The 18,859-nt window shown below is 39.2% G+C and overlaps 1 protein-coding gene across 4 annotated transcripts in view; it reads left to right on the forward strand.

Moving 5' to 3' along the window:
* Clcn3 (Cl-/H+ antiporter 3) overlaps nucleotides 1–18,859 on the forward strand; it is a 74,340-nt gene that overhangs the window by 11,337 nt on the left and 44,144 nt on the right. The window contains exon 1 of one of the 4 annotated variants that reach the window (XM_048455731.3): nucleotides 10,064–10,363. The exons of the other annotated variants lie outside the window; for them this stretch is intronic. The gene's annotated coding sequence lies outside the window, so the exon portion shown is untranslated. Of the gene's footprint in view, nucleotides 1–10,063; nucleotides 10,364–18,859 lie in introns of those variants that run through there. 4 annotated transcript variants of the gene reach the window in all.

The raw sequence follows: 18,859 nt of genomic DNA on the forward strand, positions 1-18,859 counted from the left end.
TTGTATACTATTAGTTATAAGATTCAGCAATAATGTACCGAAGTATTTATTCCAGTTAGATGAAATAGTCACATGAAAAACCAAGTAAAAGAACCCCACCCCCCACCCCCCAAAATAGAGAAAAGCCTAAGCAGGCAAACCAGTGAGAAGCTGTGCTGTGTTAGGTAGGGTACTGCCTACAGTGTTACCTCTGTATCTCTGTAGGTGCGTGCTGGCCTTGTGCTTTTACAGTTCTGAAATACTTGCCCCCCCCCTTTTTTTCGGTGAACCCCAGTGTATGTCTATGTTTTGTGATTAAATTTACTTGAGCAGGATATGCTTCAGTGTTCTTTTCTGTATACTAACCCTAGTGGAGGGAGAAGTTTAAACGTGACTTGATTTTATTCCATCTCAATGCTCACAGTCCATCATGCAGGGCAGCCAGGGCAGGAGCTGAAGCAGGAACAGAAGCAGAGCCCATGGAGGAGGGTTGCAGATTGGCTTACTCTCCTCGAATGCTTATTCAGCCACTTTCCTTATACCGCCCACAGGGGGTTGGCCCATCCTATGTACATTAGTAATCCAGAAAATGACCCCACAGACATGCCCACAGGCCAATCTGATGGGGGCAGTTCTGCAGCTGAGGGTCCCTCTTCCCAGCTGTGTCAAGTTGATAACGAAGATGAGCCATCACAAACGTTTCTACCCCATTCTTTCCCCATTCTCTGCAGATTCCAGTTACTCGTGCAGAGTTTCTCGCTGTGATGCTTAGGCTCTTCTGTATTTCCCATCTTTTTATGTATTTTCTTGTTTTCATGTGAATATTTCACCTAACTACAGTAAATATTCAGAACATTATAGCTGAATCTTATGGTAAAGGTACAGTGAATATAGGAAATTTCCAAACTGTATTCTAAAGTATCTGTCATTTGGGCTTAGTTTCTGTTGCCTACCTTCTCATCAGCATTTGATAGTGCCAAGGATTTGAAGTTTTGGAGTGTAACATTTCATAATATACATGCTATAATACACAATATTGTATTACAGTAATATATTGTTATTTCATGTTCTGAGAAAGTCTTCATATTACTCTGTGCCTTTTTGAGCATACTAATCACATTTCTTGACATTTGTATCTAAGAATTTCAGTGCCCGAATCATCTTTGGTTCCATTTCTGTTGCCTAATTTTTTTCTTCTCTTTTTGGTTCTTTTTTTGGCTTTGGCTCCTGTAATTGTTAACTGACTGGATACTATGTACAAATAGTGGCATTGTAGCACCAGAGTACTTTCTAACTTTTAGGCAGTTGACAGGCAATCTAGGATCTGGCAAGATAATTTGTAACATAGTTTTAACTTTCTGTTAATTGGTCTCTTAGAATTATTTTATTCTTAGGACATTGCTTCTGAGAATTTTTTTTGGTAGGAAACTGCTGCCTTTATGGGAGGTATTCATTGGTAGGCACTAGTGCTCTCTTTTTTGTTTTTTTAATGATTCATTTATTTATTATGTTTATAGTGTTCTGCCTGTGTGTATGCCTGCAAGTCAAAGAGGGCACCAGATCTCATTACAGATGGTTGTGAGCCACCATGTGGTTGCTGGGAATTGAACTCAGGCCCTCTGAAAGAGCAGCCAGTGCTCTTAACCTCTGAGCCATCTCTCCAACACCCCCCCCCCTTTTTTTTTTGCTTCTTTTAGCACTTTAAGATTGCCAACAGCTCTGCTGTTATTGTACTGACTGCTTATTTGCCTTTTGCTTACTCGTTTGGGGATCATAAGTACTTTAGGGTAGAGTGGCACTGAAGGAAGCACTTGGTCTCTGTTTCCAGGGTCAGTCCATGTAAATTCACATTGCTGTGCTGCTTCGTACTTCAGACTTTGAGCCTTTAAACCTTTCAAACTGTCAGCTTTTAATCTTCACCTTCTGGGCCTCTCAGTTACTCTGTTTATGAGCCTAGAAATGGCACAAAGCAAAAATGGTCGAGACTGTTGTGTTTGCCTCTGCTTCATTGCTTTTCAGAATAGTAACACCTCCAGGCAGCTTCCCTGGGATGTTCTTTGATTTAAAAAGACAGCACTTGCATTATTAACAATTTGCCTTTTTATAATCATTGTTTTTTTCTACCTAATTTAAGTGACACTTATTGGCATTTATAAACTAGAATATACGCATTCAAAACTTGAAAAACCAACTGAAATGAACAACATTCTCTTCTTTCCTCTCTTTCTCTCTTTGGGTTTTTTATGTGGGGTATAAAATTAATCGGGAAAGTAGAAGGAACAGGAGGAAGGGTCCAGCACTGCTCGTCTTCCCACTGTTATCAAGTGCTGGGGACACTCTTAGCCCAACTTTTAAGAAAGAGGACTAAGTAGAAAGGGAAGACAGGGGTACACAAATATGACCTACTAATTTTCCTCCAACCAAGCCCACCAGTGTACTTCTCTGTATGTGTTACCATCCAGGCCCACCTTGGCCCTGCTCTGTGGAAATCTGGCACAGGGCATCACACCCTGTGCTCTGCCTCATTCCTGCTTCAGCAAACCCTGAAGACACTAATAATGATATGGGTGGGACTGGGACCGTGGATCCCATGACAAGGGACAGACACACCATCATACAGGATTTAATGAGAGAGAAGTTTATTGAGGAAGGAAAGGGAGGGAGGGAGGGAGAGAGGGAGGAAGAGAGAGAGAGAGAGAGAGAGAGAGAGAGAGAGAGAGAGAGAGAGAAGGACAGAGGGAGGAAAAAAGACCAAGACAGTGACCTGCCTCCTCAGAGAGAGCAGAAGTAGGCGGGGCTTGTCTTTTAAAGGGACAGGGTACTGTCTGCCATGTAGGCAGGCATGGCACAAGGCATGACACACTGCCAGGTTCGCAAGGGGTGGGGCCAAGGTGTGCCTGGATGCTAACAGTATGTCACTTACTAGAACTTGACAATATACCTGACCAACACCAGCTGCTGCTGGCAATGAGAATGACATCACTAGATAGAATAGTCATGATTCCTTTACTGAGGTATCTTACCAACCAAATGAAATTAAGGCTGTATTAGCAAGGGGAAGCAGACATTGGTGTTTTCTGTATAAATTTTGTCCTCAAAAAATTATATATTTTTAAGTTTGATAGATATCCTAAACACTATGTCTCAGAAGTGAATTTATTTTCTTTTAAATGCTTTTTATTGCATGTGTTTATTGTGTGTGTGTTTCTGCATGGCATGTTGTATATGAGGAAGTCAGGATAACTTGGTGAAGTCAGTTCTTTTCCGTGTAGGTTAGAGGGAATCTAACCCAGGTCATCAGGCTTGTTGACAAGTGCCTTTACCCACAGATCCATCTCGCCAGAACCAGGGAATTTTATTTTAATACATCTTTTGAATTGGGAAGATTATTGTACAAGTGGAAGTAAATGTAGTTGGGTACTTTTTTTTTCACTCTTTGGAGGCCCACTACCCAGCTCTCAAATAAATACACTGAGACTTATTCTTACTTATGAATGCTCAGCCTTAGCTTGGCTTGTTTCTAGCCAGCTTTTCTCACTTAAATTATCCCTTTTCTCTTTAACTACCTTTTGCCTCTGAGCTTTTTACCTTTCTTCATTCTATAAGTCTTTCCTTCTTACTCCATGATTTGCTGTGTGGCTAGCTCCTGGCATCCTCCTCTCTTTCTACTTTTCTTGCTACTTCCTCCTCTTTTATCTCTTGAGTCTAGATTTTTCCTCTTATTTATTCTCTGTGCCTGGCAACCCCACCTATCCCTCTCCTGCCTTGCTATTGGTGGTTCAGCTCTTTGTTAGACCAATCCTGTGTTTTAGACAGACAAAGTAACACAGCTTTATGGAGTTAAACAGATCAACATAAAAGAATGCAGAACATCTTTGCATCACTAAACAAATATTTCACAGCATACACGAATGTCACACATCCTAAACTAATATTCCACAATGAAATAATGCATGAAGTGTCCTTGTGAGAGACACCGTGTCCTTGTAGATGATGAGATACTACCAACAGCAGCAGAAAGCAGGGTGTTTAGAAGTGGTAGGGACCTTTACCGTCATGAACTCAGACAAATGTGAGGAAAGGCTTTTCTTTTGTGAGGGCTTGTGTCTATAGAGTTATGACAGCCAATGATAGAACACACAACTGGGAATAAGTATTCTTTCATGATTTAGTATTTGGTTTTTAGTTTTCCAAGACAAAGCCCCACAAAACAAATAAGCAACAACAACTAGTCACTGAAAAGTACCCAACAATGTTTTGCTGTGTGGTAAGTAGCCTCCAAATTGGAAACCTGAATTATATCCTGACTCAGCTAATTCTATAACCTTTGGCAAGTCAGCTTTTGCATGCCCCATGTTTTCCTGATTAAAAATAGCAGTTACTGAATGAGTGCTCTGAGAATTAAGTGCATTAGGGATCTTTACCCAGATGATATAAATTGATCATTAAAAGAGTAGCTTGTTAATGATAGAGAATCAGTTAAGAGTGACTGTTTCTGTTTTCTGCTGTGCTCTTCCTGCTGGGATATGCTAAACTCTTTCATCCTAATAGAAACAAATTCTTCTTTGAGAGCATTCAAGCAAGATATCATTTACATTTCCAGTATTCCTGATGGAAAGGATGTAGGCCTAGACATGGAATAGCTTGAAGTTGTAAGAGAAATTGCTTTGGGACTCTCCATGAGATAGCTGTTTTTGTTTAGCTTATAGTTTATAAATCCTTTAAGAAATATATTTACTAATCTCAAAAATAAAGTCTACTAAAAGTAAATACTAGGTGCTTTAGAACACATAGTTATCAAAAATAGAAGTATTGTTAGGAATGATGACTGTTACTAATACATGTGGATGGATGACAAAAAGATGAAGCTGTATCTATATTAAGTACAGCTAATTTGAAAGAATATTTTAGTCGATTAAAACTTTTTGGAAATTGAAAACATTTTCATTGCAAATAACAGGAAGAAGGGTTTTGTTGCAAGGGTTGGATTCACTGAAGGGAACCATATGGTTCTGCCTTTGCCAATGAAGCATATGGTTATACATCAGTAGAACCTTAGATTTTAGCTAGTGCAATCTTCAGGTGAAGTAAATTACTGAGGATCATTCTCAGTATAGGCAACCACAGGCTTTAGCAGGTTTAAGCAGTTGCTTTGTGTTGTTAATGTAATTATACTGTTTAAAATATGAGCCTGTGTATATTTTTGTCTTGTCTGAAATGTTTAGCTGGCAGTTGTCAAGGGATCTTTAAAGATTTTAGATTGTGTAAAACTGAATGTTAGAGTTGAGAAGGCTTACTCCTAATTGTCTTAATCTTTTTTGTTGTTGTTGTTTAGAAAACCATTAAAATAGTTTGGAAATGTAAGATGCTTTAATTGTTGACACTTTGGGGATGTATGATATCTGGGATTGGAATACAAGTATTATCTTACTCATTTCTCAAATATAGGTTTAATATTCTTTATTTGAAATGCTTCGAACCACGTTTCAGATTTCTTTTTATAACGTTGAAGGAGCAGAATTTGCACCTATATAAAATGAAATTTCTTGGGCAGGGGACTCATTTAAACACAGAATTTATTTTTACACACAACCTGAAGACAATTTGTACAGTATTTGTAGTATGCCTGTTCCTTGGCTGTGACTGACTGTGACTAGCATGAAGTCAGGTGGAGAATTTCTGGTTTGTTTCTGTTTCATGTTAGTTCAGAAAGCTTCAGATTTTATAGCACATTAGATTTTGAATTTTTGGATTACGGATGCTGTTATCTGTATATGAACTTTATCTGTTATCTGTACATGAACTTTAGAACTCAAATGATCTGTGACATTAGACTCGGAGGTTCTGAGCTGTTAAAAGAGGTTAGCATTCAGATATCTACCAGTAGGTTCAGGCTCATTAAAGATGTTTATGCTTTCATTTACATTGTATTCATTTTGTGTGTGTGTGTGTGTGTGTGTGTGTGTGTGTGTGTGTGTTTGTGTTAGACAGGGTTTCTCTGTGTAGCACTGGTTGTCCTGGAACTCACTTTGTAGACCAGGCTGGCCTCGAATGCATAGATATGCTGGGATTAAAGGCATGTACCACCACGTGTGTTCTTTTTGGATTGAATATTTTTAAATCTTCCTCCATGAGAACTATTAGAAGGAGTGCTAGGTAAAGTGGATTCAGAGTGACCATTTAAGATGATGGATGACACATGTGCTAGCACGTCCTGCAGATAGAGCCTGGCATCAACATCATCAAACTGTGGCGTCTAAGGAGTAGGTCATGTTATCCAAGCCTTTAGATCTTACTGGGTAAAATCGTAGTGCAAATTTCTTTAGATAGTGAGAAATAAAATAGTCTACTTTATTCCAACCAAAGAAACAAGGCAGCTCATTAAATGATATATAGACTTCAGTAATTAAGTATTTTATAAGAATGAAGCAAAAGGAAAGCCATCTGAGGTGACAAAATGTAGGAAAGAGACCAAGAAACAAATGTTACCAACAAACTTAACGTTTTTAAAGTTATCTTATTTTATTCTATTGTGTGTGTTAGTGTTTTGCCTGCATGTATGTCTGTGTACCATGTGCATCCCTGGTGCCCAAGGTGACCAGAATAGGGAGTCAGATCCCCTGGGACTGGAGTTGTATACAGACCAATGTGAGCTGCCATGTGGGTGCTGGGAATCAAACCCGGGCCCTTTGGAAGAGCAGACATTGATCTTACCTGTTGAGCCATCTCTTCAGCCCACCAATACACTTGAAAAATATATTACTTAAAATATATGTATATAATTTTAGTCATTTTCCTCTTACTCCCCCTCACCCTCTTATGAAGCCCTTCTCTTCCAAATAGTCTTCCTCCAACTTTCATTTCTGCTTCTTGTGTGGCTGATTTAGTTAGGGTTACTCACATGAACTTGGGTGGCTGATTTAGTTAGGGTTACTCACATGAACTTGAGTGGCAGGCTATTACTGCATCACAGACATCAGTGGCCACACCGCTAGAGAAAATGGTATCTTCACCCAGCAACCACTGCCATTAGTTCCTCAGAGAGGAGTAGCTCCTGGGAGCCTCCTCCTCTGTCCGTAATGAAATGGTAATGGCCCCAAAGTATAAATGAGTTTTGTGTTTAGACTCAGATGTCAGCAAACACAAGGGTTGGGAGGCTATATCACCTGGTAGATGCACGAGGTTAGGACTCATAATTATTTTCTTACTAGTAGCAGAAAGGGAGCTGGGGAAGAGAAAAATGCTCCTGCTGAAAAGACTTACTAAGAAGAAGTATACCCCAATGATAGATATTCTGTGAATTCCTGGATGAATTATTTATTTCAGTCACTATGTTTTTTAAAATTCATTGTCGTTTAAATTACTGTGGCTTTGTCATACACTGAGCATACATATTCGACCCTTTCTCAGTACTGCATGAATGGCATCTGACAGTCACAAAATTATTCCTTTTTAGAAAGATTTTTATTTTATGCATATGAGTATTTTGTAACATATGTGTAATATGCATGTAATACCCACAAAGGCCACAAGAGGACATCAGCTCCTCTGGAACTGGAGCTACTGGCACTCATGAGCCAAATATGAGTGTTGAGACCTGAACCCAGGTCCTTAAAAGCAGCAAATGCTCTTAACCACGGAGCCATCTCTCCAGCCCCATAAATTTTTTCTTAATGAAGAATTCTAACCTTATGTAAGAACGGTTTTTACGAATGGAATCTCTAATGACTTCTATTTAGTCTGACATTGTATTTAACTTTGCTATTTCTAAATATTACTAAATAGTAATTACTATTTACTAAATAGTAAAACTTAAAAATAGTAAAGCTCAATAGTAGTATTTAGAAATAGTAAAACTATATTTTAAATATTGTTATTTCTTAATGAAAGCTAACTGAATATAAATAAAAATCACACACAAAAAATAACTACAAGAAGTAATCATTGATGAATTCCTAAAATGTTATGTTATCTGTACTGTCTCATCTATCCAGAGATAGTCTGACTATTATAAGTAATGCACAGACAGATGGAGTACGCTTATCCAAAATATTATGGACTAGAGTATTCAGAATTTGTTCTCGTTAATGTTTGTTTAAGAATTTAATAGTCATATCCACATAATGAGAGAACAATTAAAATGTTTAAAACTGGTAATACTTTGTTATTAGGTTTTGGCAAAGATGTACAACTAAACTTTCACACACCGCAGACAGAAATAAGCATACCTCACTGGTCTTTGTAAGACAGAATGTCACAGTGTAGCCCGCTGGGCTGCAGCTCTGCTTCACAGGTGCTGGGTGATAAGCATGTCGCACCACACCTAGTTTGTATCTTCTTTTAAAAATGCAAGTTATTAATATTTACCATTGTGAATTAAAGAATTTAAAATTTTAGTTCATTTAAATATAAATATAAAATGTATTTTGACATTAATGAGAAATATATTTTCCAAATAAACTTAGAGAAGAGTGCCACTGATTTGCATTTAAAAATATCTGTAATGTTTTCTGAGTAGAGGACAGATTCTCAAATGTGTTTATTATGATGTGTTAGTAAATTTATCTCAGAAAGTATATAAAAAGAATATAATTTACTAGCTTCTAGTAGGTCATTGTGGATATTCTTCTTTGATATTATACTACAACATGACAAGTGTTAAATTCTTAAAGACCAACTGCCCTGTTAACCATATTAATGAATACTTTGTGTTCTGTAAAATTTAATCCATTTGTTCCCCCTTGCACTTTTAATGAATCTTCTACCCACATGCATGTGATAGTATTACATATAAATAACGTGGGAAATTTATTTATTAGTGCATTATTTTGCTATTACAACCATAACAAAATACTACAGGCTGGGTGCCTTAAAGCACATACTTTCTCACTTTTCTGGCACTGCAGATTGACTTCTTGTGAGTCCTTGGTTTGTCGGTAGCCAGCTGCCCTCCCCATGTCTTGTATTATTTTTCTTCCCAGTGTATCCACTTCATAAAAGACAGAAATGACTTTGTTTAGCCGTAATTACTCTTTTAAAAGTTAATTTGGCTCTTATCTCCAAATACAGTCACTTCCTAAGATAAGAGGTAAAGACTTTAAGCTACAAATTTGGGGGGGCGGTATTAGGATTCGGGCATTAATGTTGTCCCCTGTCACCTGGCAAGATGCACTCAGGCAGCACCCTGGACAGTCAACCCAGAAGTCTGTAGGCAAGTGTAAAAGGTCACCTCTGCCCATTCTGGCTGTCTTCTGAAGAGGCTAACAGGTCACTGTCTTGGTTCCCCCCCTCCCCCACCTCAATAATACTCTCTACTTAAGCTTTGCCTGCAGGACCTGTTTCTCGCTAACCTTGAGGCCTCTGGCTCTCCCAGAATCAAAGGGGTAGGGGGTAGGAGCACAATTCAGTCCCTAGCAGTTGATCTTTGTACCTCTTTATGCACACTATGAAGAAGCCACAGGTGTCAGAGAGAAAGTCTTGTCCTGTTGGGAAGTTCTCTGGATCACAGGTTCAGTTTTTATTTTTGCCTAAAAGTGAATTTACTATTGGTAACATATGTTAACATTAGTTTGACTTGAGGACGCAGTTTCACCTGATTTTGTAGAGAAAATGTCTGCCAGATTCTGAGTTCTAAACAACTGTAGTTGGTGTGGTTTGTGACAATTGGTTCAGTTTCCAGCTTGAATGCCAGCTGCAGTCTTTCCCCAGCGGGCCTCCGGAAGAACAGGGAGGGTGACGGAGGGCTGCATTTTCTGTCTCCACACTCGGAATGTTAAAGTAGAACACATGGCTAAGAGTTGTGATTTAATAAAGTAAGTATTATTTGCTGGTGTGTCATCTGTAAGGAAAACAGACTTTTGTGTTTTTACAAGGACACAATTGTGAAAGACACAAGGGTAGTTAGTACTGTTGGTGTGACAGCTTTGATTTGTGCTAGGTGGTAGCTTCTTGGTACTCTTGTACTGTATGTGCAAAGGTCAATACAAAGAAAAGTGTCCTGTTTGTCTGAGTCATGGCTCCTCCCACACCCTCCCACACTCGCCAAATCCTACTTCCGGGCACCTGTAAATATCTTACAGCAACGATGAAAGGGACTTTGTGATTGAATCTGGGATCTTGAAATGGGGAGATTAGCTTGGAATGACTGGGTGGTGCCAATGTAATCACGGAGGTCTTTTAAAAGAGAAAGGCAGGTGGATCAGTGTCACTGGTAGGAGACTTAGAAAGGAGGCTGAGAGGTTGGAAGAAAAGGCCATGAATCAAGGAACGAAAGAAGCCTTTAGAAGGTTGAAAAAACAAGGAAACAGATTTTGTTCTTAAAACCTCCAGGAAGAATGCATTCCTGCTGACACCTTGATCCTGGATTTTTGATTTCGCTAGAACTGTAAGTGAATGAGTTTATGTTGTTTCAGTTACTAAATGTATATTGATTTTCTACACTAGCAATAAAATTTTAAGTGTGTTAGTATTAATGGTTTTAACTTCACTGACATTTTGTAAGAGTTCATATAGATCTCCACTTGACACAGTGAATTTTGTTTCAAGATAAGTTAACAGCCAGAAGTGGCAGGTGAGAGAAAGAGATCTATTAGGCACACCATGCAGAGAAAGTGGGTATTTATTTATAATGGGTTATGGAGGGGAAGGGGGAAGAGGGGAGAGGAGAAAGGAGAAGAGCGGGGGATAGGGGGAAAATGGGGTCGGGGGAGAAGTGAGGAGAAGGGAGAGAGGCAGAAGCAGCCTCTTCCAGAGAGAGGGGGGAAAGGAAGGAGCTCAGGCTGGAAGATCTGCTTGCTTAGGTGGTTAGGTGGACATGGGAGGGAGTGGGTGGAGCTTCTCTCTTAAAGGGACACATACAAGATTGGAAACAATACCTGAATGTGATGTTTTTTATCTTGGTTATGGAGTTTGACTACATTTTTCTTTATTTGTTTTAGTGATTTTCAAATAATAACAATTTGGCTACAGAATTTTAAAAAATGACTTTAAATGTCCATGTCCGTGATAACGGCACATTTGTTATTATAAGAGAATAAACTGTATTTTGTCAACAGCTCGTAAAGTTGATTTATAATTTAAATATTTATTAGTGGTAAATGGGCTCTTTGCCTTGTATCTGGCATTTCTCCAGGACCTAGTCCCTGGATGCTCCTTTCCCTACAATACTGGTTGTTCTTTGAGTTAGCTCCTAGAACCTCTGTATAGCTTAATCTTATCTCCAGCTGCGCCGCTGTGGCCCTTCCTCTGTAGCTGCCCACATTGCCTCTGTAGTGTTTGCTGTCCTCATCCTTATTTTTGTTGTTCATTGCTAGTCCTACTCCAATATGAAAGTTCTTTTTAAATTTTATTTTTTCAGTAACATTATTCTAGTTGTTCCTTTTGGTTCGTAAGTAGTTTATGTTCTTCTGTACATAATTCTCTTAGGATTGATGCATTTTAATTGACTTTTTTGTTTTGTTTTTGTGACAGGATCTCTAGTCACTCAGGCTAACCTGAATTCACTATGTAGCTAAGGCTGGGCTTGAACTCCCAATCCTCCTCCTATTTTCAAACTTCATGGGAAAGAAGATAATAAGTTTATCAGGGGCAACCATATATGTTGATTATTTATCCTTTCCTTATAATAGCTAATATTTGTATGCAAGTAAGAGGAGCTCTTTAATGCAGTTTTGTTAAACAACAATTAACTATTCATATTTTATAGTTTTTAGGGACTTTTTTCCTTTTTATTTGGAATCATTATAAATTTATAGAGAAAAGTTTGGTGTAACTAGTTACCTATAGAAATGGATAGAATATTCATTTGGGTGGGAGGTAGGATGTTATTTATGCTGTCATAACTGCGTCAGACAAGAACCCACCAAAAGGTAGTGGTGTTCAGGAGGAAAAGTGACAGACTTGAGACTTCGGTGGGAAGCAGAGTATAGTATATTAAGGGCTTTTCTGACACTGGCAGTGATTATCACTTCTGTTTCTCAGTTTCCTTTTTTGACAAATGAGAAGAATCTAGGCCAGCTCCTCAGTTCAGACTAGTTTCACTGTTTGCTTGCTTGCTTGCTTGTTTTGAGACAGGGTCTCCTTTGGTAGTCTTGGCTGCCCTGGAACTCAGTATGTAGACCAGGCTCACCTTGAACTCATAAAGATCCATCTGCCTCTACCTCTTGAATGTTGGGATTAAGGGCATATGCCACTATACGTGGTTTAGACCAGTTTTAGGAAGAAAAATGAAAGAAGAAATTGTGGAAGTGCTTTATACCTCAGAATCCTTTGTGGCAGTTTTGGCATATCCAAAGTTTAAACATCCCAGCCATCAAATAGATTGCCATGACATTTTGATAGCTTGTCCTGAACTCATAAAAGCATTTTATGATTCACTTAAAGATTTACTAATGACTTGGATTGCTGTGGGGAAAAATGTTGGGTCTAGGACTGGTGTGGGAAAATATAAAATGAGGCTAGAGTATCTTAGAGTGTCAGAAACTAGAAAATACTTTTAAAACCTATTGGAATCATGCCAGAGGAGCCTGAAAGCACCCCTACTGGGCAGAGCTAGACTGAGATGAGGCACAAGGAAAAGAATGTGGATTATTGTAAGTATGAAGTGAGCCCATATCTATGTTATCAATGGGGGTTGGGGGTAAGAGTCTAGTTTGAGGAAGAATTCCAAAAAGTTCTGTAGCTTTCCAACTTCATGGAGAAGGAGCTTACTTCCAACATCTTTCTTCCTTGACAGTGGGCTTGACTTAATGACACTTCCAAAGAATAGAGTCAGAGATAGGCAGAAAAAGAAATGTTTTAGTGGGGAAACTTGGCAAATGTTGTTAGTCAAATGATGAATGTTAATGTCACAGATGAGTTGAGACTGATATCATATGTGCCTGGAGATGTCATCGTTGTATTCGTCTTTCCAAAGGTCTGTAATCAAAATTTAGTCACCAAAAAACAAACAGACAAGCAAACAAAAACAGAAAAGGTAAAGAAGAGTAGACATTTTACATGACCTGAGCAATTCAAGTCACATCTGGAGACAGTCAACGACTAAGGTGAAGGATGGTCTTCAGAACTGGAGTCTAGACTACAAAGATGAATGTGCAGAAAATAATCTAAAGTCCAAATGAAGTTTGGAGTTTACCAGTGTTATTTTTAATTTTGACAAATATACCATGGAAATATAAAGTATTAACAGTAGGGAAATGAGTAAGTAATACTCATGCTCTTTCTATTCTGAAATAAAATTTGCTTTTAAAGATAGATTGAAAAAGTCTGGGGATATAGCTTAGTGGTAGAGTGCTTTCCTTGCATGTCCAGGTTCCCAGGTTCAAGTCCCAGAAAGATACAATCATACATACATACACATACATCCATACATATATAACATACATACATACATACATACACATACATACAAAGTCCACAGCCTTGATGGCATGTACTTGCAGACCCAGTTTCAGACTAGCCAGAGCTATAGTGAAACCCTGTCTCAATATCCCTATCCTTTCTGCCCCCCCCCCAAATGTTTGGAAATAGTTAAATTTTAAATATAAAATCTAAGGAAGCTTGTAGAGAATATGAGGAATTAAGAAAAATATAAAGTTGATGCTACGTTAAAGGAAATTCCAGTTCTCTAAAATGGGACAAGGGGGCACAGTAAAGAAACTGCCACCATGTCCACTCCATGATATGATTAAGGTTTTTTATTGTAGACATGAGAGAAGAGTCAAAGGCACCCAGAAGAGTCCAGAGCAGAGAAAGTAGACTGAATGTGGCCAGGCCTAGGGAAGCAGGAGAGGGGAAGAGAATGTGGAGACAGCTGGATAGCAAGATACAGTGGCTGCACGCTCACAGTTGACAGGAAGAGGGACATAGAAGGCTTTTTTGTGACAACTCCTAATCCACTCTTCCCAAAGACGTAACAGCTTAGACAAAGCCTTGGAAGAGAACTGTAAAATTGTGAGAAAACTGCTGAAGTGTAGCTCTCCACAGTTGATGGCTTCTGGGTGTGTGTGTGTGCAGGTTCAGGTACGGAAGGACTCAGCCTTCCTTAAGGGGCTGGCCATTGGAAGCTTGACCATGCTCCACTGAGTACATGGGCAACACAAATTGGACTTGGCTTTGGGGGGGGGTGTTAAAAAAGGTCGGGGAGCAGGCAGACCTGGGAGGACTGGAAAGTCGGTGTGACTGAAGTACGTGATGTAAAATTCCTGAATAACCAATAAAAATATTTTGTAATGAAAAAGAGATAGAGAATAGAGCGGACAGAGAGAATGAATAAGAGTAACCCAGAGTAAGAACAGAGAGAATAGCAGGCTATTAGGGGGTGAGTAGCTGGGGGGAGTAGGCGAAGGGGAGAACCAAGAGACTGGGGTTGTGGGGGAGCTTTGAAATGTTTAATAAATACTTGTGATACTGACTGAGCCTGGAGGCTGGCATGGGTTTTATGTGTAACCACAGGTATATGTCAGTGGAGAGTCCTCTGTTCCTTCTGCCAGAGGAAAGGGTAAGGAGGATGACTCCTTTTAGCAGATGGGAACTGGTTTCCCAAGTTCCTGAGGAATGCTGCCATTTATCTAACTACCAGAAACCTTATAGTTCAGTTTGAGCTAATTTCTGGATATATAGTCTACCTTTTGAAGTTTTGGGAATTGGAGTTTATTTTCTTTGAACCTGACAGTTGAAAATACAAATCACCTAACTTGGTTATTATATTTAGTTTTTGGTCATTTTTTTTAGATTTAACTTGTTTCCATGACCTCAGACATAATTATGTTAGTATAAATACACACACACACACACACACACACACTCAATTTTATAGACTTAATTTATGTATTTTTCCAATTCACAAATAATTATTAGGCTACTTTATGGGCCAGAGACCAAGGTGAGTAAATGTTTAGAATAGTGGTGTAAGTGAGAATGGGTCTTTGTTTTGAGGTTGTTGCTATCTAGGGAGAGATGATGTGCTATTTTGGGATGTTGAATGTGAGAACATTTAAATGGTAGAACCAGTGACATGTCTGTCATTAAAACTGAAAAATAATACAATTAAGGCAAATGGAAGAAGGAAACGGTGGACTGATGGGATGGGAACTTGAGTATAGTGTGCACTTGGAGGCAGAGAAGCAGCTGGTGCTGAAGCCTCATAGCTTGATGCTCCAGAGAGGAACAATGTCTGGAGAGCAGAGAATGGGTATTTAGGAAGGAATAGCCTGGGATTGAAGAAGTAGCAAACTGAGATCTAAATCATGCAACTTAGCATGGGAATTCCCCTGTAAGTGATAGCAACTTACTGAGAGTACTAGAGCTAGGCAGTGAGAGAAGGGGTTTCTGGCGGTGTGAGGTGCAGGTGCTGAGAGGTCCAGGGTAAAGGTAAGAAAGCCGTGATCTGGTGTGTGCTACAGTCATGGCAGCATTCTAGCTGTCTGCCCTTGATGCCTGCTGGGAACTCCCCGTGCAGTGCCAGGGGTGTATCACGCAAACTCCAGGGCAGGCCCCATGGGATAGTTGGCCAATACAAAATGGACTCCCATGTATTTTTTATGGGCTTTTTATTTTGTTTTTGAGAGAGAGAGAGAGAGAGAGACAGACAGACAGACAGACAGAATTTGGGTATGTCAGGTAGGACAGATCTGGGAAACGTTGGAAGAGGAGAAAATATGACCAAAATATAGTGTATGAAAAATTAAGGGCACTGTAATAAAAGAGATTGTTGCTAGAAGATAAAAGTTGAAATGCTAGGTAGGGATTGGAGTTGGTTGCTTTTATGAATAATAATGAAGGTCTGTGTTTGCTGACACCTCAGGTAGGAAACTCTGGCACAGAAATCCGAGAGCAGCCAGTTAGCTCAGGGTACTTGTGATTTTAAGACCAAAAGAAAATTTCTGTAGTAGAAAGTTGTGGTGTCGCTCAGAAATCCAAGAAAGAAATTCTGAGTTAGAGTCATTTTATTTGGCAACAGCATTTTAAAGATTTAATGCTTATGCGTGCTGACTTTGAGAGACAACAAGTTGCCTTTAACTGTATTATTTTTCTTGGTGTCTACTAAAATAGCATTGGTAGTACTATTGTACTAAGTGAGATGGTCCACACTGTGTGAAATTCTAATGTCAAACTAGACAACATACACTCACTGGCCGTACTCTAGGAATCTTTGTGGAGTCTGATGTGTAAACTGTGGTGGCTGTTTTTGGTTGTCATCTTGACTATATCTGGAATGAGCTATAATCCAGAAATGGACAGCACACTTGTTATCCAGATCTTGAGGCTAGAAGACAACATGCCTTTCTTCGATCCAAATCTTGAGACTGAAGGCACACCTTCTCCTGGAAGGAAAATCAAGGACGGAAGAAGGTGTGTTCGTTCTTTGCCAGTTTACCCTAACCTTGTCAGCACATCCATTTCTTCACAGAGTGGGCATTGGAGCCCACTTCTTAGGATTCCACCATATGTAGAAGACCAGCTGAGATACCCAGCCTCATGTGACTGAGCAACGTCTGGATTCTTGGGCTTTTTATTCACAGCTAGCCATTGTTGGACTGCAGCCCATAAGTCATACACACACAATACATACACACACATCCCATAATAACATACATTTTATAAGTTATATATACGTAAATTATATATATATATCATATAAGTTCTGTGACTCAGGAGAACCTTGACTAATAAATACAGAAACATTTTTAAAATTAATTTTTACTTTTCATTATATGTGCATTATATGCATTGTATGTGCACGTGAATGCAGATGTTTGTGGGATTCCTACAGCATTTAACATTGTTATGTCTCTTTTCCTGCTTTTCACTGCTGCCTCTCTAATTGCCTTGCTGTGATAGGTGTGTCCTAGTCAGGGTGACCAGTGCTGTGATGAAACACTGTGACCAAAGCAGCTGGAGGAAAGGGTTTGCTTCACCCCACTTTTGTATATCAGTTCATCATTAAAAGCAGTGAGAGTCATAACTCACACAGGGCAGGACCCAACGGCAGGAGCCGATGCAGAGCCCATGGAGCAAGGCTGCTTACTGGCTTGTTCCCCTTGGCTTGCTCAGCCTTTCCTATAGAACCCAGAACCGCCAGCCCAGGGACAGTCCCACCCACATGGGTTGAACCCTCCCACGTCAACCACTAATTAAGAAAGTGCACTACAGGCTTGCCTATTGCTCAACCTTATGGAGGTATTTTTTCATGTGTCGAGTTGACATAAAATTAGGTAGCACAGTGGCCAAGCCTATTTCTTAAATGGTTGCTTGTTGGAGAAAAGTCCAGGTGCTTTCAAATGGTCGACTCAGAATTATTTTTAGAAATAAAGTATTCCAAAGTTCATCTGGTACTTATTCTCAGCAAGGTCATGTTCTTCATGCATTTGATAGCCTTCACTCTGTTGCCAGTTCCCTTGTAAACATTTTCTGCACTCATATCCCCAGGCTGTGTATTCAGAGCAACCTACTTAATGTTAGTAGAAACAGAGGATTGCCCAAATGTGTTCATTTATCTAACAGTAAGGCGATGCATTTAGGGATAATTAAATATGTTAAAATATTGCACTGCTGCAGTTTGGAATGTTTTAAATGTACTATGAGAAAGAATTTGGTCTGTTGGTGCCTGCCTGGATAAAATGAGCCTAAAATAACAATGAGATCCAAAAACTCTGAGTGGGCTTCACTGGGAAGAAGTGAGCTTGCTTTTTGTTACACTGCACGACCTGGCTGTTTGCACCTAAATCCCATCTGCAGATGACATCACAGCCCTGCAGAAATAGGAAGGTTTTGTGTTGTATTTACTCTACCCCTTGGTTAGGTGTGAAGGAATGAACATAACGAATTAACTTTTCCCAGTGAATGAGCACGATTACATATGTGATTACGATAATTGCTTGGAATATTTATGAACATTGGAAATTTCTTTCTTTCTTTTTAAAGATTATTTTGTTTGTTTGCTTGCTTTGTTTTTCGAGATAGGATGTCTCTGTGTATAGGATGTCTCTGTGTAACAGTCCTGGCTGTCCTAGAACTAGCTTTGTAGACCAGGCTGGCCTCGAACTCACAGAGAGTTCTGCCTCTGCCTCCCCTGAGTGCTGGGATTAAAGGGTGGCACCACCACCACCCAACCTTAAAGATTTATTTATTTATTTATTTATTATATATACAGTGTTCTGTCTGCATGTATGCTTGCAGACCAGAAGAGGACACTAGATCCTATTATAAATGGTTGTGAGCCACCATGTGGCTGCTGGGAATTGAACTCAGGACTTTGGGAAGAGCAGCTTGTGCTCTTAATCTTTTTGAGCCATCTCTCCAGCCTTTGGTAATTTCTTATAAGCAGTGCTTAGAAGTATGAAAGTCAGTGAAACCACTTACGAAACTTTTTGTTTGAAATGGTAAGTAATGAACGTAACTGTAAATAGATGGTTAGCTCTTGGTAAGTAATGAACGTAACTGTAAATAGATGGTTAGCTCTTTGGCTTTCCATTTCATTTGAGTGCGTTTAAGGCTGTAAATCTCTATAGATACTATTGAATTTTTATGCTGTTATCTTTGGTTATCATCATTAATTGTCATTTTAACTTCTACAATGGTTTACTTTAGCCTTTGGGTTATTTAGAAGTATAGTTCATAATTTCCAAACATAGGAGAACGTCTGGGTTCTACTTCTAAGCAATTTTATAGTATTATTGCATGGTAATCAGAGTGTAGACATTGTGTAATTTCAGTTTGCTCAGCTTGCATTGTCACTCAGGAAGAGTCAGTGTTTGTCAGTGTTCAACCCTTGTCATGAGGGAGAGAGAATGTATGTATATTTGTTGAAATAATGTCTTTAAAAGTAAATGAAAAAAGAAATAAAAAGGAAGAAAGGCCATGATTGCTTCTAGGTGTGGTG

Source organism: Myodes glareolus, chromosome 23 (genome assembly GCF_982192425.1).
Source record: "Myodes glareolus chromosome 23, mMyoGla1.1, whole genome shotgun sequence".
Classification (NCBI taxonomy): Eukaryota; Metazoa; Chordata; class Mammalia; order Rodentia; family Cricetidae; genus Myodes; species Myodes glareolus.